The sequence below is a fragment of the Eurosta solidaginis genome, chromosome X (genome assembly GCF_040869045.1).
Source record: "Eurosta solidaginis isolate ZX-2024a chromosome X, ASM4086904v1, whole genome shotgun sequence".
In the NCBI taxonomy this organism is placed as follows: domain Eukaryota; kingdom Metazoa; phylum Arthropoda; class Insecta; order Diptera; family Tephritidae; genus Eurosta; species Eurosta solidaginis.
Genome location: NC_090324.1, coordinates 26,036,532 through 26,064,492, shown reverse-complemented (window position 1 = coordinate 26,064,492; position 27,961 = coordinate 26,036,532). Strand labels below are relative to the sequence as shown.

At 38.0% G+C, this 27,961-nt stretch overlaps 1 protein-coding gene and 1 pseudogene across 1 annotated transcript in view; both read left to right on the top strand.

The window, feature by feature from the left end:
- The window catches only part of Syt7 (Synaptotagmin 7), a 1,421,749-nt gene that overhangs the window by 352,924 nt on the left and 1,040,864 nt on the right, over positions 1–27,961 (top strand). The gene's annotated exons all lie outside the window — the stretch shown is intronic.
- On the top strand, positions 59–27,575 carry LOC137234379 (histone deacetylase 6-like; annotated as a pseudogene).

Sequence of the window (27,961 nt, the reverse complement as noted above, 5' to 3'; positions counted from 1 at the left end):
TATGCGACATACAAATAGAAAGCATAAAAAAAGTCCGAAAAAACCAAAGCAATGGAAAATGGTTGATGAAAACGAGCTGTACGCCTACATCGGAATTTTGGTAGCGGCAGGACCGAACCATGCAAATATGCAGCACTGCTCAGAATTGTGGAGACCAGATTCTTTGCCAATATATAGAACCGCTATGTCCATACAGCGATTTAATGCTATAACTGCATTTATAAGATTTGACGACGAAAGAAAGCGTGTTCCACCCCAGGATAATGATAAAGCTGCGCCCATTCGTGACATTTGGACTATGGTAATTACACAATTGGAGCAACTTTATAAGCCAACAGTTAATATAACTGTAGATGAACAGTTGTTCCCATTCAGAGGGCATACAAAATTTACGCAGTATATACAATGGAAGCCCGCCAAGTATCGCATTAAAATATTTTCGGCCTGTGACGCTTCCAATTCATATCTTTTGAAGGGAATTTCGTATACTGCCAAGGAACGAAAAAAGCCAAGAGATGTCAATCAAGGCGAGCATATTTTGTTAAGCCTTACAAATAAATATCGCTTTTCTGGAAGAACCGTCATTGCTGATAATCTTTTTACCGCTCTGAATGGCGTCCATAAATTTAAAGATGCAGGACTAGCTTATGTTGGAACTCTACGACGTAACAAAAAATATATTCCAAAGAAAATGTTGGCCATAAAATCCCGTCCGGTATTATGCACAGAATTCGGGTTTCTGGACAACGGTAGCCTTATAACATATATCCCAAAAAAGAATAAATGTGTTTGTTTATTATCTTCTCATCATGAAGACAATACAACCAGTGGGCAACTGCGAAAACCTAATGCGATTCTGTTTTATAATAAAACGAAATGTGGCATTGACTTAATGAATCAAATGTTAGGAAAATATACATGCAAAAGGAAAACTAATAGGTGGCCATTGACTTTCTTCCACAATATGTTGGATGTGGCTGCACTGGCATCTTACGTTATAAAAAATCAAATAGAGAAATGCAAAGCAACCGATGCACGAAGTATTTTCCTAAAAGATTTGGTAAAAGCCATAGTTCATGCTCAGGTCAATAATCCTCAGGTGATGAATCAGTCACCCTATTGTTTCTAAAGTATCTGCACCAAGTACAAGTGGCACTTCAAGTGGAAAAAAATCATGCAAAATATGCTATAATAATGATAAATTGCAAAGAAGAACGCGATTTGTTTGTATGAGTTGTTTAGATCCTATTTATCTTCAACATTCGGAGCAGCTCCAGAGGTGCCACAAATGCATAAGTGAAGAAAATAAAAAAAAAAAAAAACTTATCTATATACATATTAATGAACATTTGCGAAAAGTTGAATAAACAAAATTTATAAATATTTAAATTTCTTTGTTTTTATTCATGAATTCGTGAATTTTTTACAAATTTCCTTACAAACTGCATATAGGTATACCCAGACCTATGGTGTACGGTATAAGGAATATGAAACTGGTATACCCATAGCATGTCTCTGATAGGTGTGTCATACCGTTTTTTGAGAACGAATCTCATAGCTCGGTTCTGTTGCTTTTGTAGCTTGTAGATCTGACTATCTCGCAAGATGAAACATATAGTTGGGCAATAAATAAAATGAGGTTCGATTATAGATCTGTAGACGATGATTTTATACCTTCTATTTAAATATTTGCAGGTTCGCTGTTTAAAATATAACTTATTTGCTATTTTTCCTACCGTATAATCCACGTGCTCCTTGAAATTAAGTTTATCATCTATTTTTATTCCCAAATATTTTATGGTGCTGACTTTTTCAATTAGTTCGTTATTTATATTTAAGTTTTGTAGCTCACTGTTTTGAAAATTGCGTATGGTTATATCATAAATTTCGTTTTATTGACATTCAGCTTCAGTCTGTTTACGCATAACCAACTATATACGCTGTTTCCTTGCAGCTTAGGATATATTTCAGTCATATTGTTCCCACTTATCATCAGCAATGTATCATCAGCAAACAATTTTATTTCACAGTGCTTTATAGAGCTAGTTATATCATTAATATTGTAACGAATTTCCTGAAATTCCGCTTATTTGCAACCTTCTACTAACGTTCGTATCACTAAACTGTTGAATAAATAACTCCAATGTTCAATAATGCAAAATGGTTTTACCAATTTGCACAAGGATTTGCATGGTGTGTGCACTGGTTGCGCTATTTGCGCAGAGAACTGCGCTAAAATCAAAACGATTTTGATATTTACGCATGTCTGCAAATATTGCACATGCTTTTTTCTTCGTGTGTGGTGAATGTTACACAGTTTACCTTTGGTTTCTGATAATATAACATCAGTAATTATTCCTTAAAAATGTTAATATCGCAGGCGTAAGGACCATCTCTAGCTTGTAACAGGAATTTACACAAATTCAATAACACATACTAATTTTTTATACAATTAGAACAAAAATTTCATTTGTTGCGCAAGTTGAAAAATTAATATTGCCCAGTGCTGCAATGAGTTGAGATGGTCTTGCAACTAAAATATATATATTATAAATACAATGGAAAATAAACGCTTCTGGTGCGAGTTTTTTGACTTATACTGTGAATTACCAGCACTGTGGAAAATAAATATAGTTTTTTTTTATACAATTAGTGCCTTTTTTATACGATTAAAACACATGTTTCATTTGTTGCGCTACATTAAAAATGAATATTGCGCAGTGGTTTTGAGCCGACCCAGTCTAGTATACATACAAGGATTATTATATGCATTCTGACTTAATATTGTAAAGAATTTAGTGAAATTCCGCTTATTTGCAATTTTCGGCTAACGTTCGGATCGCTAAACTGTTCAATAAATAAATCCAATATTCAGTAATGCAAAATCGTCTTTATTAGACTATTTTGAGAATACTTCACAATAACACTTAATAATAACACTTAAAAATCAATAGCGTGCTCAATTAAAACTGCTTCGTCATGCCTCAGCTTTTTTTTTTGGGGAGTGTTTTGGTCGAAAAATTGACGCTTTCGCCACTTTTTTTTGCAGGCTCGAAAATAATTTTTTTGGGTTTGCATAGTGGAACTTTTTTCCCTGAACCCAAATCCTATCGAAAAATCGATGGGGCGATATCGACCCAGTCTAGTATACATACAAGGATTATTATATGCATTCTGACTTAATATTGTAAAGAATTTAGTGAAATTCCGTTTATTTGCAATTTTCGGCTAACGTTCGAATCGCTAAACTGTTGAATAAATAAATCCAATATTCAGTAATGCAAAATGGTCTTTATTAGACTATTTTGAGAGTACTTCACAATAACACTTCATAATAACACTTAACAATCAATAGCGTGCTCAATTTAAACTGCTTCGTCATGCCTCAGCTTGTGCTGCTTTTATACTCTCTGTTTCTTCATTTACTCATTTCCCCTAAGTTCTAGTAATTTCGTGAACTTCATGCTTGGTTACCAGCCATATACATTTATATTTGTAGTTTGTAGCCATATGCGGGTATATATGTAAGTACTACTTCGGCTGATGATGACATGCGTTTTTGAGTATCTCTCCGTTGCCTTGTATGTATGTGTGTACATGATGATTGGTTGCCGCACTTGAAACATTTCATAACTCTAGCATTTTTCTGTTGTGGCCACTTCAGTGCTTCCAAAATTGTGTCTATCCAGTCTGCCCTTTCCACTTCCACGCGATGAGCTTTGTACGCTCGCTTACTCAAAAGTGAGGCTGTTTCCTGAGTCAGTGCATGCGATACCGTTTCAGCAAATGTTAGTTTTGGATTCGCATATGTAGCTCGTTTCGTTTCCATATCTCGTATGCCATTTATGAAGATCTGGATTTTTACCCTTTCAGTGTATTCCACGGGTGCGTCCGCATTTGCTAGATGGGCCAGCCTTTCGACATCAGACGCAAACTCCTGTAAAGTCTCGTTCGCTTATTGGTAGCGATTTTGCAACTCAATTTGATATATATTTTTCCTATGCCCGCTTCCGTGACGTCTCTTGACAGCGGCCATCAATGCTTCATAACAGTTCGGTTTGTACTCTGGAATAGTCTGTAAGATTTCAGCTGCAGGCCCTTTCAATGCCACGAACAGTGCAGCAACTTTATCTTCAGCATTTCAGTTGTTCACTGCTGATGTCTTCTCAAATTGAAGCTTAAAGACCTGGAAAGGAAAAGATCCGTCAAAAGATGGAGTTTTGCCTTCGGATTGCTTGCTGAACAGCTGGGCGATTTAGTTGCAGCTCCTGCTTAAGACCTTTTAAAGCATCTATCTCTGTCTGAAATTGCGCCATTTTTGCATCCTGCGCTTCCAGTTTTGATGATACCTGTTCTAAAATTTCTGCCGACATTTCAGATATACGTGCCTCTTGCGCTTCCAATTGGTCTTCCAGTTGAGAGACACTCGCGATGTCATTTCTGAAATACGTGCCTCATGTGATCCTAGTTGGGATGCCATATATGTCTTCTGTTCATCCAGTTGTGATGACATGTTGGTGGATATTTGTGATGACATTTCGGACATTTGTGCCGATATTGCAGCCAATATCATGTTCAAGCCTGTGTTCGCCATTGTCTGCGGTGTTTCGTTTTTCTCTCTAATTTTTGTTGTTGTCTCGTCACCATCAGGATGAAAGACATCATCATCAACATTAATTCCTTCCAACTCCATAGCCTCTCGTAGTCGTGCCTGAAGTTCGAGTTTATTGCCGGTTGTATTCAATCCACGGATCTCCAACTCCTTCAGTTGCTGGATCCTTACTTCACTCAACTTTGCCATGTCCAAGTTGTATTGGCAATCTTCGGAATTTATTCAACAATTCCTCTTCTGACACTATTTGTAACGAATTTACTGAAATTCCGCTTATTTGCAACCTTCTACTAACGTTCGTATCACTAAACTGTTGAATAAATAACTCCAATGTTCAATAATGCAAAATGGTCTTTATTAGACTACTTTGAATAACACTTATACTTCGCAACTGATAGCGTGCTTAAATCAAACTGATTGATCATGCCTCAGCTGGTGCTGCTTTTATACTCTTCGGTTTCCTCGTTCGCATATTTCTAGGCGTTTCTCCTTCTAAAATTTACTAGTTCGCTCAAGATTGCATACTTTTGTGAGTATTTCAGAAATATGCATGTGTGTGTGTTTGAGAACTACTTTGCTGATGATTGCGTATTTTTTTGCGACTATCTCTCCGCTGCTGTATGTAAATATGTGCCGACATAATGATTGATTTGTTTATGTAGATACAAGTGACTGCTTAGTATCAGCTTAGGGATCATAGTATCCCTTAGTGTTGCTACTATTCGTCACACTGCCCTCCACCTAAGTCTGATCGTCCCGATCGGACAAATTTCCTGATCTAAACGCCGCCAGCCTTTCCAGATGAACCACTTTCATTTTGGTTCGTGGTTTACCAATGGTTTCTATGCGGTAAACTACATCGTTGATCCGTTTTAAAACTTTTTATGGGCCTTCCCAGTTACACTGCAATTTCGGAGGCAAACTTTTTCTGCTGTGGGTTGTATAACAGCACCAAATCTCCTTCCTGAAAACCTTCCGAATTAATTGCTTTATCTTATCTGGCTTTGATCTTGTCACTCATAATATTTTTTCGTTGCCTTATCAAATCGAGTACTTCTCTCAGCTCCTCTTCCAAAACACCAGTGGATTTATAAACATTTCTCTCCGCATCGGTATCTATTCCAAACTTCAAATCAGCTGGCGGTCGAAGGTCATTACCAAAAATTAATTTTGCAGGGGTTTGGCCCGTTGTTTCATGCACTGCTGATCGGTAAGCCATCAAGAATAATAATATGTGGGTATCCCACTCTTTATGAAACTTGTCCACTACTTTCCTTAAGTGCTCCTCCAATGTTCTATTGAATCGTTCCACCATACTATCGGAATGAGAATGCAATGCAGTTCGAATGCCCAATGATTTACACATTTCCATGAACACAACTGATTCCAACTCCTGGTCCGAATTCCAACCTACATCCTTACCTACACCATACCTTGCAACCCAATTGTTTATAAATACTTCTGCTACTGTTTCCGCTTCTTGAATTGGGATTGGGTATACCTCTGTCCATTTGCTGAAATAATCCATAACCACCAGCACATATTTGTTTCCGCAGTTGCTAGTAGGAAATGGACCTTCGACATCCATAACCATCCTTTCAAATGGCGCACCTGAGTTATATTGCTTCATCTGGCTATGACTTCGGATTTGGGCCCTTTCGCTCTGCTGCAAACCACGCAGCTCGCAATCCAATCAGTGACCGGCTGACGGCAACCAAACCAACAGAATTTCTGTTAAATCTTCTCCAGCGTCTTTGTGATTCCAAGGTGACCTCCGTTTGGAGCTTTATGCAGCTCGCTGAGCACGTCAGGAATCCTCTTTCTGGGAACAACTATCAGTATCTTCTTGCATTGACCATCCTCACTCTCCCATACTCGATGCAAGCAACCGGATATCAATTCTAAACTGTTCCACTGTGCCCAATATGACTTCGCAATGGGACTCTCTACTGACATCTCTCTATTTGGTCTTTTGTTTCGTTCGAGCCCTTGATAACATGTGACAGATCAGAATCTTCTAGCTGAAACTTCCTTAGTTGTTCCTTGTCCCATTCATCCGTACATGTTATAGTCATTAGCCAGACATCTATAGTGTCTTCTTTAGCCTCGGCCTTTGTACAGTGCTTGCATTCCAAACTACATGGTCGTCGTGACATTGTATCAGCATTTCCATGGGTATACCTTTTCGATGCTCAATCGAAAAGTCATAGCTTTGTATTTGCTCGATCCACCGTGCCAATTGTCCTTCTGGATTACGGAACTGCAAGAACCATTTTAACGCTGCGTGATTTATCCTGACGCGGAATCGTTGCCCGTAGAGGTACTTGTGTAATTGTTTAATGCACTCTACCAATGCCAACAGCTCTCTCCGTGTAACGCAATAGTTCCTCTCTGGTTTTCCAATTGAATGGCTGTAATATGCAATTACCTTCTCCTGTCCTGCTATAACATATCCATCCGCATCTGTATCTAGAATAAATGTTGCTCCTGGAATCGGATATGCCAACATGGGGGTGGTGCACAAACGCTCCTTAAATGTTTGGAAAGCCACTTCTTGCTGCTTCTTCCATTCAAAAGCTTTTTTTTTCTTGTAAGCTCATGGAGGCTATGGGCTGCGCGGGAAAAGTTTGGTACAAATCTGCGGTAATATGTGCATAGCCCAAGGAAACTTCTTAATTCATGCAAGTTCTGTGGTCTTGGCCAATCCTTTACTGTCTCTATCTTTTCATTCGCAGCACAGATGCCTTTTGTCGTTACCTCGTGACCCAAATAATTTACTTCCTTTTTAAACAACGAATACTTTTTGGGACTTATTTTCTGACCAGCGCCAGCTATTCTCTGGAAAACTTCCTCTAAGTTTTTAAGATGTTCATCAGAGTTCTTTCCCAATACGATGATGTCGTCCAGGTACACCAAGCATGTTTTCCAATGTAGTCCTTTCAATACCTGATCCATGAGTCTCTCGAAAGTTGCCAGATAGCGAGTCAAGTGTGTCGTCAATTCTTGGCAATGGGTAGCTATCCTTTTTAGTAACGTCGTTCAACTTTCGATAGTCCACGCAAAGCCTTATTTGTCTATCCTTCTTCTTAACAAGTACCACAGGTGAGCTCCATAGACTAGCTGATGGTTCCATGACCCCGCTGTCGCTCATTTTTTGTATGATTTGACTCAAAACTTCCCGCTTCGCCAGTGGAACACTACGAGGAGCTTGACGGATCGGCCTCGCATCTCCAGTGTCAATTTGATGTTTCACAACGTTAGTGCGGTCTAGTTTGGAGCCATCTTGGTCAAATATTTTCGCGTACTTTAGGTGCAGTTATTTTACCTTACTTTGATAGTCTTCCTCTAGTCCCTCCGTCCATGCCTTGATTTCATCTGGGAGATCAATATTGCTAGTTGGAACCTCCTCCTGGAGCTGTTCACAATTGATTATTCCTTCAGCCTCTTGGCATCTTCCCAAAATAGCTCCTCTGGTCAGTTTGAGTGGTGACTTGCACTCATAGAGTACACTTACTGGGATATGTCCATATTGTTTTTTTATAACCAGGGTTTTTCCTACATGTACGTTCGGTGTTGATTTGTTTGCTGCTTCGACAACCCACAATTTGTTTGTCCCACAATTTCCATCAACCCTTGCCCAGATGACTGCTTCGGATTTTGGTGGTATTTGCTGACTCTCTTCCACCAGCACTCGTTTATTGCTGTAGTCTCTCTCCTAGCCGAAATTAAATGGCACATCCATGTTCTTATATCGCATCGTCTTGCTTTGCATGCCGATCTTGATGCCTTGGTCGATTAAGAAGTCCACACCAATTATGATTTCATCAACAAACTCTGCCACTATAAAATTGTGTAATACCGTGACGTTCCCAATTGCGACTTCACATGATACTTCTCCTAGAAACGTGGTGTCTTCTCCAGGGGCTGTACGCAATCTTGCTCCAACCAATGATCTTATTTTCTTGTTGACTAAACCCGCTCGAATGATGGAATGAGATGCATGCGTATCTACAGTCAATAAACGTTTCTTTCCATCCGCATGTCCTCCGAAAGTAAGATTGTTTGACCTTCTTGCAATTTGTGAGATAGAGATTATGCGGCATTCAATTGCGGGAGCCAGCTATTGCCCCTTGCGGCTGACTCGCTTTAGTTTAACGATTGACTAGATTTGGGTATTTCCTCATCTCCTTCAGCTCTGCGTTTACGGTGAGTCACATTGTTGGAACTATTAGAACCGGTGCTGCAATGACGTGCAATGTGACCTGGGTTGCCGCACTTGAAACATTTCATAACTCCAGCATTTTTCTGTTGTGGCCTCTTCAGTGCTTCCAAAATTGTGTCTATCCAGTCTGGCCTTTCCACTTCCACTCGATGAGCCTTGTACGCTAGCTTACTCAAAAGTGAGGCTGTTTCCTGAGTCAGTGCATGCGATACCGTTTCAGCAAATGTTAGTTTTGGTTTCGCATATGTAGCTCGTTTCCACATCTCGTATGCCATTTATGAAGATCTGGATTTTTACCCTATCGGTGTGTTCCACGGGTGCATTTGCTAGATGAGCCAGCCTTTCGACATCCGACGCAAACTCCTGCAAAGTCTCGTTCGCTTTTTGGTAGCGATTTTGCAACTCAATTTGATATATCTGTTTCCTATGCCCGCCTCCGTGACGTCTCTCGACAGCGGCCATCAATGCTTCATAACTGTTCCGTTCGTACTCTGGAATAGTCTATAAGATTTCAGCTGTAGGCCCTTTCAATGCCACGAACAGTGCAGCAACTTTATATTCAGCATTCCAGTTGTTAACTGCTGATGTCTTCTCAAATTGAAGCTTAAAGACCTGGAAAGGAACAGATCCGTCAAAAGATGGAGTTATTACCTTCGGATTGCTTGCTGAAACATCTGGGCGATTTAGTTGCAGCTCCTGTATACGACCTTTTAAAGCATCTACCTCTGTATGAAATTGCGCCATTTTTGCATTCTGCGCTTTTCAGATATACGTGCCTCTTGCGCTTCCAATTGAGATGCCATATATGTCTTTTTGTCTTCCAGTTGAGATGACAATTGCGACGTCATTTCTGAAATACGTGCCTCCTGTGATCCTTGTTGGGATGCCATCTTCTGTTCATCCAGTTGATATGACATGTTGGTGGATATTAATGATGACATTTCGGACATTTGTGCCGATATTGCAGCCAATATCATGTTCAAGTCTGTGTTCGCCATTGTTTGCGGTGTTTCGTTTTTCTCTCTATTTTTTGTTGTTGTCTCGTCACCATCAGGATGAAAGACATCATCATCGACAATAATTCCTTCCAAATCCATAGCCTCTCGTAGTCGTGCCTGAATTTCGAGTTTATTGCCGGTTGCATACAATCCACGGCTCTCCAACTCCTTCTTCTGTTGCTGGATCCTCAATTCACTCAACTTTGCCATGTCCAAGTTGTATTGGCAATCTTCGGAATTTATTCAACAATTCCTCTTCTGACACTATTTGTAACGAATTTACTGAAATTCCGCTTATTTGCAACCCTCTACTAACGTTCGTATCACTAAACTGTTGAATAAATAACTCCAATGTTCAATAATGCAAAATGGTCTTTATTAGACTACTGTGAGTAACAACCATACTTTGCAACTGATAGTGTGCTTAAATCAAATGCATTGCTCATGCCTCAGCTGGTGCTGCTTTTATACTCTTTCTCTTCGGTACTTCACAATAACACTTCATAATAACACTTAAAAATCAATAGCGTGCTCAATTAAAACTGCTTCGTCATGCCTCAGCTTTTTTTTTGGGGAGTGTTGTCGTCGAAAAATTGACGCTTTCGCCATTTTTTTTTGCAGGCTCGAAAATAATTTTTTTGGGTTTGCATAGTGGAACTTTTTTCCCTGAACCCAAATCCTATCGAAAAATCGATGGGGCGATATCGACCCAGTCTAGTATACATACAAGGATTATTATATGCAGTCTGACTTAATATTGTAAAGAATTTAGTGAAATTCCGTTTATTTGCAATTTTCGGCTAACGTTCGAATCGCTAAACTGTTGAATAAATAAATCCAATATTCAGTAATGCAAAATGGTCTTTATTAGACTATTTTGAGAGTACTTCACAATAACACTTCATAATAACACTTAACAATCAATAGCGTGCTCAATTTAAACTGCTTCGTCATGGCTCAGCTTGCGCTGCTTTTATACTCTCTGTTTCTTCATTTACTCATTTCCCCTAAGTTCTAGTAATTTCGTGAACTTCATGCTTGGTTACCAGCCATATACATTTATATTTGTAGTTTGTAGCCATATGCGGGTATATATGTAAGTACTACTTCGGCTGATGATGACATGCGTTTTTGAGTATCTCTCCGTTGCCTTGTATGTATGTGTGTACATGATGATTGGTTGCCGCACTTGAAACATTTCATAACTCTAGCATTTTTCTGTTGTGGCCACTTCAGTGCTTCCAAAATTGTGTCTATCCAGTCTGCCCTTTCCACTTCCACGCGATGAGCTTTGTACGCTCGCTTACTCAAAAGTGAGGCTGTTTCCTTAGTCAGTGCATGCGATACCGTTTCAGCAAATGTTAGTTTTGGATTCGCATATGTAGCTCGTTTCGTTTCCATATCTCGTATGCCATTTATGAAGATCTGGATTTTTACCCTCTCAGTGTATTCCACGGGTGCGTCCGCATTTGCTAGATGGGCCAGCCTTTCGACATCAGACGCAAACTCCTGTAAAGTCTCGTTCGCTTATTGGTAGCGATTTTGCAACTCAATTTGATATATATTTTTCCTATGCCCGCTTCCGTGACGTCTCTTGACAGCGGCCATCAATGCTTCATAACAGTTCGGTTTGTACTCTGGAATAGTCTGTAAGATTTCAGCTGCAGGCCCTTTCAATGCCACGAACAGTGCAGCAACTTTATCTTCAGCATTTCAGTTGTTCACTGCTGATGTCTTCTCAAATTGAAGCTTAAAGACCTGGAAAGGAAAAGATCCGTCAAAAGATGGAGTTTTGCCTTCGGATTGCTTGCTGAACAGCTGGGCGATTTAGTTGCAGCTCCTGCTTAAGACCTTTTAAAGCATCTACCTCTGTCTGAAATTGCGCCATTTTTGCATCCTGCGCTTCCAGTTTTGATGATACCTGTTCTAAAATTTCTGCCGACATTTCAGATATACGTGCCTCTTGCGCTTCCAATTGGTCTTCCAGTTGAGATGACACTCGCGATGTCATTTCTGAAATACGTGCCTCATGTGATCCTAGTTGGGATGCCATATATGTCTTCTGTTCATCCAGTTGTGATGACATGTTGGTGGATATTTGTGATGACATTTCGGACATTTGTGCCGATATTGCAGCTAATATCATGTTCAAGCCTGTGTTCGCCATTGTCTGCGGTGTTTCGTTTTTCTCTCTAATTTTTGTTGTTGTCTCGTCACCATCAGGATGAAAGACATCATCATCAACATTAATTCCTTCCAACTCCATAGCCTCTCGTAGTCGTGCCTGAAGTTCGAGTTTATTGCCGGTTGTATTCAATCCACGGATCTCCAACTCCTTCAGTTGCTGGATCCTTACTTCACTCAACTTTGCCATGTCCAAGTTGTATTCGCAATCTTCGAAATTTATTCAACAATTCCTTTTCTGACACTAATTGTAACGGTTTTACTGAAATTCCGCTTATTTGCAACCTTCTACTAACGTTGGTATCACTAAATTGTTGAATAAATAACTCCAATATGCAATAATGCAAAATGGTCTTTATAAGACTACTTTAAGTAACACTTATACTTCGCAACTGATAGCGTACTTAAATCAAACGGATTGGTCATGCCTCAGCTGGTGCTGCTTTTATACTCTTCGGTTTCCTCGTCCGCATATTTCTAGGCGTTTCTCCGTCTACAATTTACTACTTCGCTGAATATTGCATACTTTTGTTAGTATCTCAGAAATATGCATGTGTATGCGTGAGAACTTCAATAAATTTTCTGCCAGCTTTTTCTAAGGTATGCAAAAATCTGATGGGCAAAAAATTTCAGAGCACACCTAAAAAAAAAAAAAAATAACTTGCTTTCTCCATTGCAGTCTGATTTAGGCCAAATCACAGCTGTGCTACTGCTATGGTAAAAACTTTAGATGATATTAGAATGCATTTCGACGTTGGAGATCTAAATATTATCTGCCTCCTAGACTTCTCTAAAGCTTTTGACTCAGTAAACCATGCCCTGTTATGTTGGAAACTCAGGCGCTTGTATGGGTTCTATAAATGCTCCATGAAACTCATGTTCAGTTCTCTTACTGGAAGATTTCAAAGAGTGAAAAGTGAGAATGCATGATCCGAGTTTAAGGCTATTAAGGCAGGTGTCCTTGACCCGCTTTTGTTCAGTATGTTTGTTAGTGACGTCTTTTCTGTATGTCAATTTGTTAGTGTTCATGCGTATGCTTATGATATAGCTTAGCTGCTGTGATCATATCAATAAATTAATTACCAATGTCTATGTAATTCTGCGTGTGTTAAGATTCTCTGCATCGTTTACCCCACAGGAAACACGCCGAAAACTCGCCCTCCAATTAATTGTACCTAATTTTACATATGCAGAAATAGTCTATAGCAAACTTGAATCACAATCTGTTAGCAAGGTGAACGTAGCCTTCAATAATATGACGAGGTATGTTTATGGCATAAGTCGTTATAGTGATATATCACCATGGCGTGACAAAATTCTGGGCTGTAGCATTATGCAATATTTGGCCTCAAGAAACTGCATTTTCGTGCACAATCTGTTAGAGTGGAAAATCCCTAAATATCTGTATGACAAGCTTCAACTAATCAGATCTGAGAGAATCAATACCTTGATAATTCCCAGACATAGTACACTAATATCCAGCCGAATATTTTTCATTAGCGCTACCAAAATGTGGAACATCATTCCAGAAAGTGTTAAAGGTCGTTTGAATAGATATAACTTTAAAACGGAAATATACAGATATTTTTGTGATCTTGCCTTCTGACTACATACCACATACTTCCAATATCTTCCTTTTTCTTTTTCTCTCTTTTCAAAACTTCCCCTACTAACTGTCTTATTTCCTATTTTACACATTTTTGTTATTATTATGTTTTATTATTATTATTACTTTTCCAACTATTGTGAGAATAAGATAATATCCTTTTGCTGATGTACATATAAAAGAACTATTAGTCTTAGTTGTACAAAAACGAAAAAGGAATTAATTCAAATTCAAATTAAAAAAAAAACTACTTTGCTGATGATTGCATACTTTTGTGAGTATCTCTCCGCTGCTGTATGTACATAAGTGTAGACTTATTTATGTAGATACAAGTGACTGATTAGTATCGGCTTAGGGATGATAGTATCCCTTAGTGTTGCTATTATTGGTCACAATATATGTATTGAACAGTATGGGTGCCAGCACAGACATTTGAGGTAGACCAACAGGTACCTCCCTTTTACCTGATACGGACGTTCAAATCACTGTTCTTTGGTATCTGTTAATTGAGAAGTCTTGAAACCATTTTCAGCATTAAGTTTTGGTCGATCGTCTCGATTAAGACACCTCGACATGGCAACGAAAAGGAAAAAAGTCCCCGATAGGTAGCGCACGGATCGAAATAATTAGAGTAAGCAAGCCACGTACTCACTTGTAGCAATCCAAGCTTGGCATACATATGCAGTTTTCAAGTAGTTTAGAAATGAATATAGCTTGACGTATTTCTCTGATATGTACTATATTGTAGACATACATTAACCTGGGTCGATTTGTATGGACGAAAGTTAGTCGATATCGCGCCATCGATTTTCCGATAGGATTTGGGCTCAGGAAAAAAAGTTCCACTAGGCATACCCAAAAAAAATTATTTTCGAGCCTGCAAAAAAAAAAAAATGGCGAAAAAAGGGATGAAACGTGGAAATTGGATTGGTTTATTGACGCAAAATATAACTCTAAAAAAAACTTTTAAAAATGGGTGTGACACCTATCATATTAAATAGAAGAAAATGAAAAAGTTTTGCAGGGCGAAATCAAAAGCCCTTGGAATCTTGGCAGGAATACTGTCCGTGGTATTACATATATAAATAAATTAGCTGTACGCCGCAGATGATGTTCTGGGTCACCTTGGTCCACATTTTGATCGATATCTCGAAAACGCCTTTACATATACAACTGCCACCACTCCCTTTTAAAATACTCATTAACACCATTCATTTCATACCCATATCGTACAAACACATTATAGAGTCAACCCTGGTCCGCCTTTATAACGATATCTCGAAAAGGCGTTCACCACTCATTTTTAAAATACTCATTAACACCTTTCATTTGATACCCATATCGTACAAACAAATTCTAGAGTCACCCCTGGTCCACCTTTATGGCGATATCTCGAAAAGGCGTCCACCGATAGAACTAAAGCCCACTCCCTTTTAAAGTACTCATTAACACCTTTCATTTGATACCCATATCGTACAAACAAATTCTAGATTCACCCCTGGTCCACCATTATGGCGATATCTCGAAAAGGCGTCCACCAATATAACTAAGGCCCACTCCCTTTTAAAATACTCATTAACACCTTTCATTTGATACCTATATCTTACAAACAAATTATAGAGTCACCCCTGGTCCACCTTTATGGCGATATCTCGAAAAGACGTCCACCTATAGAACTAAGGCGCACTCCCTTTTAAAATACTCATTATCACCTTTCATTTGATACCCATATCGTAGAAAAAAATTTTAGAGTCACCCCTGGTCCAACATTATGGCGATATCTCGAAAAGGCGTCCACCAATATAACTAAGGCCACTCCCTTTTAAAATACTCATTAACACCTGTCATTTGATACCCATATCGTACAAACGCATTCTAGAGTCAGCCCTGATCCACCTTTATGGCGATATCTCGAAAAGGAATCCACGTATAGAGCTAGGGCCCACTCCCTTTTAAAATACTCATTATCACCTTTCGTTTGATCCCCATATAGCACAAACGCATTCTAGAGTCAACCCTGGTCCACCTATATAACCATATCTTGAAAAGGCGTCCACCTATAGAACTAAGGCCCACTCCCTTTTAAAATACTCATTATCACCTTTCATTTGATACCCATATCGTACAAAAAAATTCTAGAGTCACCCCTGGTCCAACATTATGGCGATATCTCGAAAAGGCGTCCACCCATAGAACTAAGGCCCACTCCCTTTTAAAATACTCATTAACACCTTTCGTTTGATACCCATATTGTACAAACGCATTCTAGGGTCACCCCTGGTCCACCTTTATGGCGATATCTCGAAAAGGAATCCACGTATAGAGCTAGGGCCCACTCCCTTTTAAAATACTTATTATCACCTTTCGTTTGATCCCCATATAGCCCAAATGCATTCTAGAGTCAATCCTGGTCCACCTATATAACCATATCTCGAAAAGGCGTCCACCTATAGAACTAAGGCCCCCTCCCTTTTAAAATACTTATTAACATCTTTCATTTGATACCCATATCGTACAAAAAAATTCTAGAGTCACCCTTGGTCCAACATTATGGCGATATCTCGAAAAGGCGTCCACCTATAGAACTAAGGCCCACTCCCTTTTAAAATACTAATTAACACCTTTCGTTTGGGTCTACCACGTCATCCCCAAATTCAAAATCCCCAAAACAAAATCCCCAAATTAAAATTCCCAAAATCAAAATCCCCAAACTCATAATCCCCATTTTATGTGTGAAATAAATACAAATTAGGTTTAAAATCGCCGCGACCAAAAAAGGATAATAATCCATACCAACTTTCTGCATAGGCGGCCTTCGGTCGCGCTTATAAAAAATAACCCTGGGCTACGCCATGCCAAGTCCGGGTGTGTGGTATAACCGTGGCTACGGTGATGTCCTTCTGCGTAGTACACGCTTCTGTTAGCTTGTTCGAATTAGAGCGACTAGCAGTCCTATATATGGATAAGTAAAAATATGTATCGCCAAAACGTGAATATATAGTTATACATACATAAATATGAATGAAAGAGGAAAGAGATATTGCTAATTTTTACACGGTCATGATGTTTATCATAGCACTCGGATTTTTTGTTTGGGGATTTTGATTTTGGGGATTTTGATTTTGGGGTTTTGAATTAGGGGATTTTGAATATGGGCATTATGTGTTTGGGTATTTTTTTTTTTTTTGGGGATTTTGTGTTTGGGTATTTTTTTTTGGGGATTTCGTTGCACTCCCCTTTCGTTTGATACCCATATCGTAGAAACAAATTCTAGAGTCACCCCTGGTCTACCTTTATGGCGATATCTCGAAAGGGCGTCCACCAATAGAACTAAGGCCCACTCCCTTTTAAAACACTCATTAACACCTTTCATTTGATACCCATATCGTAGAAACAAATTCTAGAGCTGCACCACCTTTATGGCGATATCTCGAAAAGGCGTCCACCCATAGAACTAAGGCACACTACCTTTTAATATACTCACTAACACCTTTCATTTGATACCCATATCGTAGAAACAAATTCTAGAGTCACCCCTGGTCCACCTTTTTGGCTATATCTCGAAAAGGCGTCCACCAATAGAACTAAGGCCCACTCCCTTTTAAAATACGCATTAACACCTTTCATTTGATACCTAGATCGTACAAACAAATTCTAGAGTCACCCCTGGTCCACCTTTATGGTGATATCTTCAAAAGGCGTCCACCTATAGAACTAAGGCCACTCCCTTTTAAAATATGCATTAACACTTTCATTTGATACCCGTATCGTACAAAAAAATTCTGGAGTAACCCCTGGTCCACCATTATGGCGATATCTCGAAAAGGCGTCCTCCCATAGAACTAAGGCCCACTCCCTTTTAAAATACTCATTAACACCTTTCGTTTGATACCCATATTGTACAAACGCATTCTAGAGTCACCCCTGGTCCACCTTTATGGCGATTTCTCGAAAAGGAATCCACGTATAGTACTAAGGCCACTCCCTTTTAAAATACTCATTTTCACCATTCTTTTGATACCCATATTGTACAAACGCATTCTAGAGTTAACCCTGGTCCACCTTTATGGAGATATCTCGAAAGGGATCCACCTATAGAACTAAGGCCCATTCTATTTTAAAATACTCATTAACACCTTTCATTTGATTCCCATATCGTACAAACAAATTCTATAGTCAGCCCTGGTCCACCTTTATGGCGATATCCTTAAATGGCGTCCACTTATAGAACTATGGCCCACTCCCTCCTTTAATACCCTTTAATACCTTCCATTTGATACACATGTCACACAAATACATTCCAGGGTTACCCTAGGTTCATTTTCTTAAATGGTGATTTTCCCGTATTTTGTCTCCATAGCTCTCAGCTGAGTATGTAATATTCGGTTACACCCGAACTTAGCCTTCCTTACTTGTTTTCACGTATGGTTGAAGCGCAAGGTCCAACAAAAATTTTCTTTTGTTGCCATTTCAAAAAGATGTGTAAACTCGAAAAAAATATTAGGTGAATTACTTTCTGCTGATTGATTTTCTGAAGGCAATAATAAACTTGGTTTTGTATTAAAACTTTCTGAATTTTGAGAATTTAAATCGAAAAATTCTTCGTCTTACTCGTCTTCACCAATAGTCGCTAATGATTCTATAGGGACTTTTGTTTGGCACTTTAAACGATCAAAGCATTTAATTAATTGTGAACAGCGTGACAATTTTGCCTTTGATTGTTTGAGGTTAGAGTCTGAACTATTATTAATAAACTGAAAGAAATGGTGCTAGTAAAATCAACAAATCGGTTCTGTTGTTCTTGACTTAACGGAGATTCGTTGAAATTGATCGAATTATGGTTAATTCGACCAAGTTCTTTGTCAAGCGAACAAATTAATTTAGTCATTTCAACAGAAGCGAAATTGTCGTTCTTAAGTTAACAAAATTCTGTAAAATTGACAGGTTCCTGGTCAATCTAACTAATTTTTTCTGTTAACACAACTGATCTCACTGGTCATTTCAACAGCGATCAACAGTCAATATATGAGCAAATTTCAAAGAGAATTTTACGCTCACTGCGCTCTCTACTTTGTACTTATGACGATGCCAGTTATTTAAAAAAAAAAATCCAAAATAAGAAAAAGACCAAATCGAAAAAACACACAAAATGGGAAAACATCAAAAAACTAGTTTTTCAGTTATCAATACAAAACGAAAGACCCTTTTTTGAATTTACTGTGCAAAAAATTATGATATACCGGGATACCTATTTATCGGGTATAATTTTGCAACTTCTCCCCCAAGCCAAATGCAAAATTGCGCCCTCTTGTTGCAAAAGTTTTGTTTGAACGAAGAGGATTTTTCCAAAGTTAGTAACACTTTGTTCAAGTTTTTAGGAATTTTCACTCACGCGAACGAATTTAATAAGATAATAAAAAACATTGTTTTTTAATGTTGATGCTTCCAACAACATAAAAGTTTGAGTTGTTTTGGAATCGTTTCAACTTAAAGTGTTACGAAAATTAAACTTGCCGAATTACATGTAAGGTTACTCCAGTGGTGAATTTCCTTCTAGTGATTTGATTCCTTACTTTTCTATAACTTACAAGTTCTCTATTTAATGTCAAACATTTATACTACAAGTTCGAAATAATCAAGTGTGGCAACTACATTCGAGAGAAGAAATTGAGAATGAGCTGAGCTGCAACTGAAAGAATTGAGAATCAGTTTTGTGACTACTATTTTCATTTCTATTTGCAAAGCGAAGTTCAAAACTATAAATTAAATAAATTATAAAATATAAAATTTGGTGAAAGTGCGTTTAATAAAACTAAATAATAAAGTGTATAAATGTTTAATGTGTGCCAGCATATTTGATGTAAGCCCAATTGAAGTTCGCTTAATAACTGTGTACATATGCATGCATATGTAGCAAGCTTGCGTATTTATGTATTCACATATTTAGGTATGTATGTACATGGCCACCGTGGTGTGATGGTATAGTGTTAACTACTTTGTATTCTTTACTTTAATTTTTAAAATAATTTTTATTGGGTTTTCGTGTTAACTTAAAATTTTTGAATAACTTCAAAAAAGAAAATTCTAATTAGTTGGAAAATATTTAAACTCAAAAATAAACAAAAATAAATTTTTATATTTCAAACCGAAAATAAAAGATTTTTTTAAAATATCAACTTGAATGTTGATATACTGGCGATCCTACCAACGGACCTATATCTTTATTTGAAACAATTACTAAATATGACGCTTTACGTATCGCAAAACTAACCAATAAAATACCGCAAATAAAAGTGCAACTAAGTGACGTGCTATCAAAGAAAATTTGTTTTAGTTACCTGAATACATATATATTACGTCTGATGGGACAAGTAAAAACACCATCATCACAATACATCAGTGCTATAACAAAAAGCTCTAACAAACAAATATGTGATTTTTAAATTAATATACTAGAAAATAAAATAAAATAGATTTAATATTTACAAGAATTATTCAATGCAAAAATCAATGAATTTAAATTAAACTGCCGCTTAATTTTAATAAAAGATACCAAAAAATTGTGTACCTAAACGAAAATCGTGTTTATTAATAACAAAACTAAGAAGCTTAAAGTAATTTTAAAGAACTACTGACCCATTGGCAAAATATTTTCACTTCCTATCTGATATTTAAATCAACATATACTCTTGGCATTGAAGAAGTGAAAGAATATGCGAAAAGGTTTGAAGTCGACTTACGCACATCATTTATTGTCTTTAATATTCAACGAAACATCGTCATTTTGTATACCATTTGTTGGAATCATTCGTAACCTTTAACGTCCTCTTCACTAATTACAAAGCCATTGCATAACAAAACCACTGCATAAACAGCAACAACGATGTATTTAATTGTCATCACGTCAAAAAAACGCAATTGATGCGCTTTACAATCATCAATCAACTACTTATTAATTTTAATATTTTTTTTACTAATTTTTTTTTATTTTTTATAATTTTTATTTTAATATCATATTAAAAATTTTCCAATTATAATTTAAATTAAAATTTTAAACCTTTAAAACTTTCAAATTTATTTTAAGATTATTTTTATATTTTAACAATTTTAATATAAGTTATTTAAATTTACTTATTTTTTATATAAAATTAAATATTTTATTTAAATTGTTAACTCCCTTTCCAAAAAAAATCTTAAATATTTTCTAATTTTAAAATTTTTCATTAATTTTTTTTTTTCATATGGTTCTACGTTCACAAATACGAACCCGTAAGTTTACAAATTCTTAAAATCAAAACAACAACTATTCAAATAACACAATGACTCACAATACAACTCAAAATTCTAACATTAATACAACACAAAACAACATCTCTAATATAACACAAGATACTTCAACACAAGATAACTTTACGAATATTTCTTCTACTAAATCTATTAAATTACCACAATTTTGGCAAGAATCTCCCGATGCCTGGTTTTTGCTTGTTGAAGGACAATTTGAAATTAACAATATCAATGATGATAATTGAAAATTTCAAAATGTTCTAATTGCTCTTCAACGAGATACTATATCTAAAATTGTAAATGTTATTAACCCTCCTCCTCTTTTTAATAAATATGATACAATCAAAAAAATTCTATGTGATAGATTTTCTCTTAGCGAAGAAAAACGATTAGAACAATTATTTTCAAAAACTGAACTTGGTGATCGTTCACCATCTGAATTATTCAGATTTATGAAATTACTTATAGGTTCTGACTCCATAGTTAGCCAAGAATTATTCTTTAAATTGTGGATTCGTAAATTACCACAAGAAATACAAATTCATTTGACTTCCAATAATAATCAAAACAGAGATGAAATTATTATTTTAGCTGACAAACTTTTTGATTTAATCAATAAACTTCATTCTTCCATATCTCCTGTAATCTCAAGTATAAATAATAATATTTTAGAACAATGCGTTAAAAATTTAACTGAATTAACTACGGCTATTTATCAAAATTTAAATAAAATTTCTAATGATATTAATCAATTACAACTCCGTTCAAGATCTAAAGATAGAAATAGATCTAAATCTCGAAATTTTTCAAGATCAAGAAATTTTTCAAACAATCGTAAATTTAATTCACAAACAACTATTTGTTGGTATCACAAAAAATTTAAGAATAACGCTCTTAAATGTATACCCCCATGCAATTTCAATCAAAATCATAATTCAAATTGCGAACAAAATTTAAACTGAAACGATCCATTATGACGGTGACGGATAATGGAACTATTATTAAACCTACTCGTCGCCTATTCATATTTGATAAATTCAATAAACTTAATTTTCTTATCGTTACCGGCGCAGTTGTATCAGTTATTCCTTTTTCTAAATTTAAAATTTATAAGAGAAACTCGGATCTTACTTTGACCGCAGCAAACGGTTCTTCAATTGAAACTTTCGGTACAAAACTACTTAAAATTGATTTAGGTTTAAGAAGAGATTTTGAATTTCCATTCATTATTGCGAACATTGATACACCAATTTTAGGAGCAAACTTTTTAGAAAAATTCGGAATTATTGTCAATATTAAAAATAAAGAAATAATGGATTCTACTACAAAAATTAAAGTTGCTGGATCTTCTGGATTTTCTGATATTTTCTCACTCAAAGTTCCTATTGTCGAAAATAAGTTTTCAAAATTACTTAATGAATTTCCATCTATTACCTGTGAACCAGATTATACTAAAAAAGTTAAACACCATACGGTTCACAGGATAGAAACAAAAGGTATTTTACCATTTTCGAAACCCAGACGTCTTGATCCAATCAAACTTAAAATTGCTAAAGCTGAATTTGAATTTTTAGTTAAAACGGGTATATGCAGACCCTCAAATTCTCCTATTGCATCTCCACTTCATCTCGTTCCTAAAAAAGAACCAAATGATTGGAGACCTTGCGGAGACTATCGAAGACTTAATTTTATTACTACACCAGATCGGTATCTGTTCGGCCTGAGTGCGTCGTAAACCGGCAGTGGGTAGGCGCACAAGGGTCGATCTCGCTCAATGGATGATGCACTCAAAAGGAAATAAAGAAGAACACGGGAGGAGTTTCCTCGTTATAAAAATGCACTTTATTGGGTAGAGGTAAAATAAACTTGTTACAATATTACCTGAATATGCTGGAACACAGTGGAGATCGCTGGCGGCAGATGATAGCTGGTTGGCTGTTGAAATCAAAGAGGCCGGTTGTATAGCAAGCTGCAACCGTTGACCCGCAAAATCCTCCGTTTTGGAGGGGAAGGCACCCACACATCAACCCCGACATGCATATGCATGAGTGCTGACAAAAAACACACATACACGTACATGTACATGCATGCACATGCATGTGGCGGTGAGGGTGTGGGTGGTTACAAATTAATTCGAGTATCGAGTATCGATTCGCAGGGTTGCATTGGGGGGATCGCAGACAGATGCGGAAAAAGTTAGGCATCCTGCCTAAACATGCCGGCCCCCCTTGCGATACGCAACATCGTTTTTACCCTTACCGATCTCCGACCGCTGAAAAGCAACGAGAAAAAAAACGTGTGCATTAAAACTAAACTTAACCTAAAATCGCGTATTTCGCCAGCGTCGCGGGTGGCCGGGAGTCCTGCCCGACTTGCGCAGCATGCCACCTAAGCTAGGATAAAAATAAACATTAGAAGTGGAGGAGAGTGAATATTTCTTGCCTTTGGTCATACATAATTCTTAGATATAGATAGGATCCATAAGTGATATGACGTAGAAGGTCAATAGTGCTGGACGAAGAGGCCGAGGTCTCCGTTCCAGACTGGCAGAAAAAAATTTTTTTTTTTGTTGGACGGAGAGGCCGAGGTCTCCGTTCCAGATCCGCATTGTTTTTGTTTGGTTGGACGAAGAGGCCGAAGTCTCCGTTCCAGACTCGCATTATTTTGGTTTAGGTTTTTCTGGACTGGACGAAGAGGCCGAGGTCTCCGTTCCAGCGTCTAATGTATCGTGTCGCTCTCAGGGCGACTGTGGCATTTTATGGATGTGCCAGGGCGAGTGGCCGTGAGGTTGGTTGGGTGATGCGCGTTTTCACTGCAGCGCATGTATTTCGTCAGTTGTGTATTATATTATTACCCTACAAAACACCTGGTCACACCTACCCACGCCCATGCAAATGTGACTACGAATATAACCTGTCACCGTAAAATGACTAGTCAAATGACGTGGAGTGACGAGAGTGTTTTTGCAAAGTAGTTAGTGCTGTGATTTCGAGCAGCTTATATATTTCAACATAACCAGCAAGATTGCGGTGTGTGGGAGGTTGGAGCGGACGTGATTCCAAGCCACCCGCGCAAAATTACCTGTTTTCGTGATACGCGTGTTATTTTATTAACAAACGTACGTTAAAACAGGTGAATAAACCGAGTTTAAATCGAAGCGGAGAGGCTCACGAAGGTATGGATTTAATTTTGTGCGGCAGCACATGATGAATAGCGAAAATCGTAATTAAACTTGAAAGTGTACCAACTGCCGGTGCTTGCATCCGGATTGGCGATGCGTTCTTCACGACGCGTTCTATCTGCACGTACCATTATGCTAAATGTACCATGCAACTCTGTCGTGTATTTCTTGGTTAGCTGACAGCTGGTATGGTGAATTTGTGGTGTGCGAGTATATATATATACATATATGTATTTGCTTGCCCTTGAAAAAAAACTAGGTCACTGGGGCAGTAGCACACTAGGCCGGTAGAAACAGTAAACTTTTCCCATTTCGGGATTTTGTCGTGTCGGGATTGTTTTATTTCGGGACTCGGATTGTTTTGTACCGAGCCCTTATAATGACTGTTTGTGATGTTTGTTGTTGACAAACAACAAGTCCTGCCCCCCGCCAGAAAACCGTACCCAAAAAAACGGAAAGGGTGGAAAAAACAAAAAAAAATTTTTGTAAAAAAAATGTGAAATTTTTGTGTAAAGAGAGGTTTTTTTTTGTTTTTCCTTTTTTTTTTTTGGTTGTGTATGCCTGGTTGGTACTGCATGAGATGCCCATATGAGTAAAAAAATAGAAAAAACACGTCAGTCCCGATTTTGAGGTTTTGCGATTTTCGGTACTGATTTTGTCTATTGAGTGTTCGGTATTCGCCCTTAGTTGGACAGCACTAATGAGGCTGCCATTGTTAGGTTGCGGGTTGCCATCCAGTTGGTTTCCCGTAACAGGAATTTTCCAGGATACAGTAATGCAGGATTGTGGTGGATAAATTAGCCCCACCACTTTGTTATTTACAAAGGAAGTTTCAAGCTGGTAAAGTAAACCGTAAGTATGACGGGTTCCTAACGAATTTTTCATAATTTTTTCTAATGGGTTTTCTATTTTCTTTCCTTTTCAGTGTCAAATGGACCCAAGGCAGTACATATATGTGAAACTGGAGTCAGCGGATGAGGATGCGGAACCCATTGAGGTGGTCGCGGACATCCGCTATACGGAGCGGCGAAGGGGCTCCTGGCCATGTTTTGCGCCGGTCGAGGTTCTGCAGCATGCAGTGAGGGAGGCGCTGCGGTGCGCCGACCCCGGGGTGCTCCGTGCTAGGCGGACGCCCATTGTCGTGAGGGTGCGAGGGAGGGCCACGACGTGGTACTCCACGTTTTACCGCGGGTGTGAGGGAGTGTTATGGGTGCGGCGGCCGCACCAGGATCCAGTGCCTCATTGGCAGTTTAGTTGCCGGGTGTGCCAGCGGGCACTAAGCTCGTTCGCGTGCTTAGTTACCCATTTGAATGGGCATATGGGCTTTTTCCCGTACCGGTGCGGGGATTGTCTAAAGCGGTATACGTCTTCGGCTGCGTTATCCCTGCACCGCGAACGGATGCATTAATCAGTCAATTTTAACATTTGAATTTCGTTTTTTTTTTTATATTAATGAGTTGTATGAAGTGTTATAAAATAAAATGGAATAAAATTTAATGCTCACAAATACTGTCGATGTTCTTATTTGGATCGTGGTCAACCTGGCAGAGGCGTTGTGAAACGGTCCATTTGGTGGTCGCGTTAGGTAACGTGGCAACTCTGCCGTTTCTCGTTTTCTTGTATGTATCATTCATACATACCTACGTTGGTTGAACATTCCAGTATAGAGAGTGAAGCAAAAACAAAAATGAATCGAAAGATTTATTTTACCGTTTTTCTTCACTTCATGTGAAATTTACGCGTTGCTGGACACAAGGGTAAGTAGTAAAACATTTTGCAATAATTTTATTTCAATAACTATTTTTTATGTTATTTCAGATTTTTAATACATTTTCTTTTCTTTTTCAGGTGACTGGTGGTGGAGGTCCAGAACAGTGGATGGGTAAGTATGCCGGTATCGTTCCGTTTTTTAGTGTTTTGTACATTTTCTAACTTCTTTACTTTTGTCTTTTCTCGTTTCAGGTATTGGTGGTGAAAGGTTCTTGTGCACAATTTTTGCGTAAAGAAATTTAAGAATCCAGCAAAACACAATTTATTTGCATTAAATTTACTTTGATTATAAGAAAATTTATTCAACGGTTACTGTTTCTTCAACAATGTGGCCATAGCAGCACAATACACTTTAGACATTTTGAAGTTAAGCAAAATGATAATTGTCGATTGGGATATATATCATGGACAGGGTACGAAACGTTTCTTCTACAATGATCAAAGGGTTCTTATTTTTCTATACATCGTTTTGAGCATGGCACCTTTTTGGTGTCCGATTTTGATGCTATTGGTTATGGCAATGGCTTGGGTTATAATTTTAATGCGCCCTTAAATAAAACAAAAATGGGCAATGGTGATTACATGGCAATCTTTCAACAGTTACTTATACCGGTTGCTGTGGAATATCAACCTGAATTGGTTATTATATCGGCTGGTTATGATGCAGTTTTAGGCTGTCCGGAAGGCGAAATGGAAGTCACACCAGCATTTTATCCGCATATGTTAAGTACATTAATGAAATTGTCGCAATCGCATGTAGCTGTGGTTTTAGAAGGTGGTTACTGTTTGGACTCGCTAGCAGAAGGTGCAGCACTCACCCTGCGCACCCTTTTGGGCGGGACATGCCCAAGGCTAGTAGAAAAACTTGATCCACCCCTTGAAGTTGTACAAGATGCAATACTCAATTGCATTTATGCACATCGTTCTTATTGGCGCTCTTTGCAAATTCAGCCCATATATACCATGGAAGAACTGAATAATGTTAATCCGCAGCCAAAGTTGCATAAAATTAGTCGCCTATTCATTGGCGGTAAGTCACTGCCTGCACGTTTTCCTGGTTGTTTTTCTACAAGAAACACTGCCCTGGTTATAGCACCAGAAATTGTTGCACAGAATGAGAAGCGCTTGAAGTATTTACAAAGTGAAACCAAATTGCTTTCTCCACAAATACGCGTTTGTTATGTATATGATGATTTAATGCTTCAGCATAGTAACTCCTTCGAAGAGGGTCATCCCGAACAGCCCGAGCGCATTAAACGTATTCATGAAATGCCTCAAGACTATCAACTCACGGAACGCATGAAACATCTGCCACCACGTACAGCAACTACAGATGAAATTTGTTTAGCGCATACGCGTGCGCATCTAAATTTTATTCGACGCATAAGCCATAAGGATGAATTGCAAGGCCCCTGCGCAAGGATGACACGCAAGGTATGGGTGAAAAATATAATTCAGTTTATTTTCATCCAAAAACTTTTGAAGGTGCTACAATGGCGGCAGGTTCGGTATTGCAAGTGGTTGATAAAGTTTTGAAGGGTGAGGCCCGAAGCGGTATTTGCATTGTACGCCCGCCTGGTCACGCCGAGCCGGATGTACCCCATGGTTTGTGTATATTCAATAACGTTGCTATAGCTGCGCAATATGCCATAAGAGATCACGGTCTAAATAGAGTTTTAATCATTGATTGGGATGTCCATCATGGAAATCTCTGATGAAGCGCAAGGAATAAACTAAAAATTGTCAAAACACCGGCCTCAAAAGCCGTAAGAAGCAAAAACCAAGAAATTAACTATCTATCGTTGTGAGAGTTGTCCGTCGCGGTTTTTTTTTTTTTGCAAAGCCGTTTAACTCCTTTTTTTTTTTTGCTCCAATCAAGGATAATATTATGAACATGGAACTGGGCATTTTAGTAATGTATCATTCAATACGTAAGCATCCCTTTGTTAGCAGCACATTATTGGATTTTCTTTGCCGTATTATGAAAAATTTTGATCTAAGGCATGAGGATAAAATACGTACAGGCGTGTATAATTCATTGAATAAGATACTCGAGAAGCAGGTCATTCCAAATTTACAGCCACTATTAGAATTACCAAAA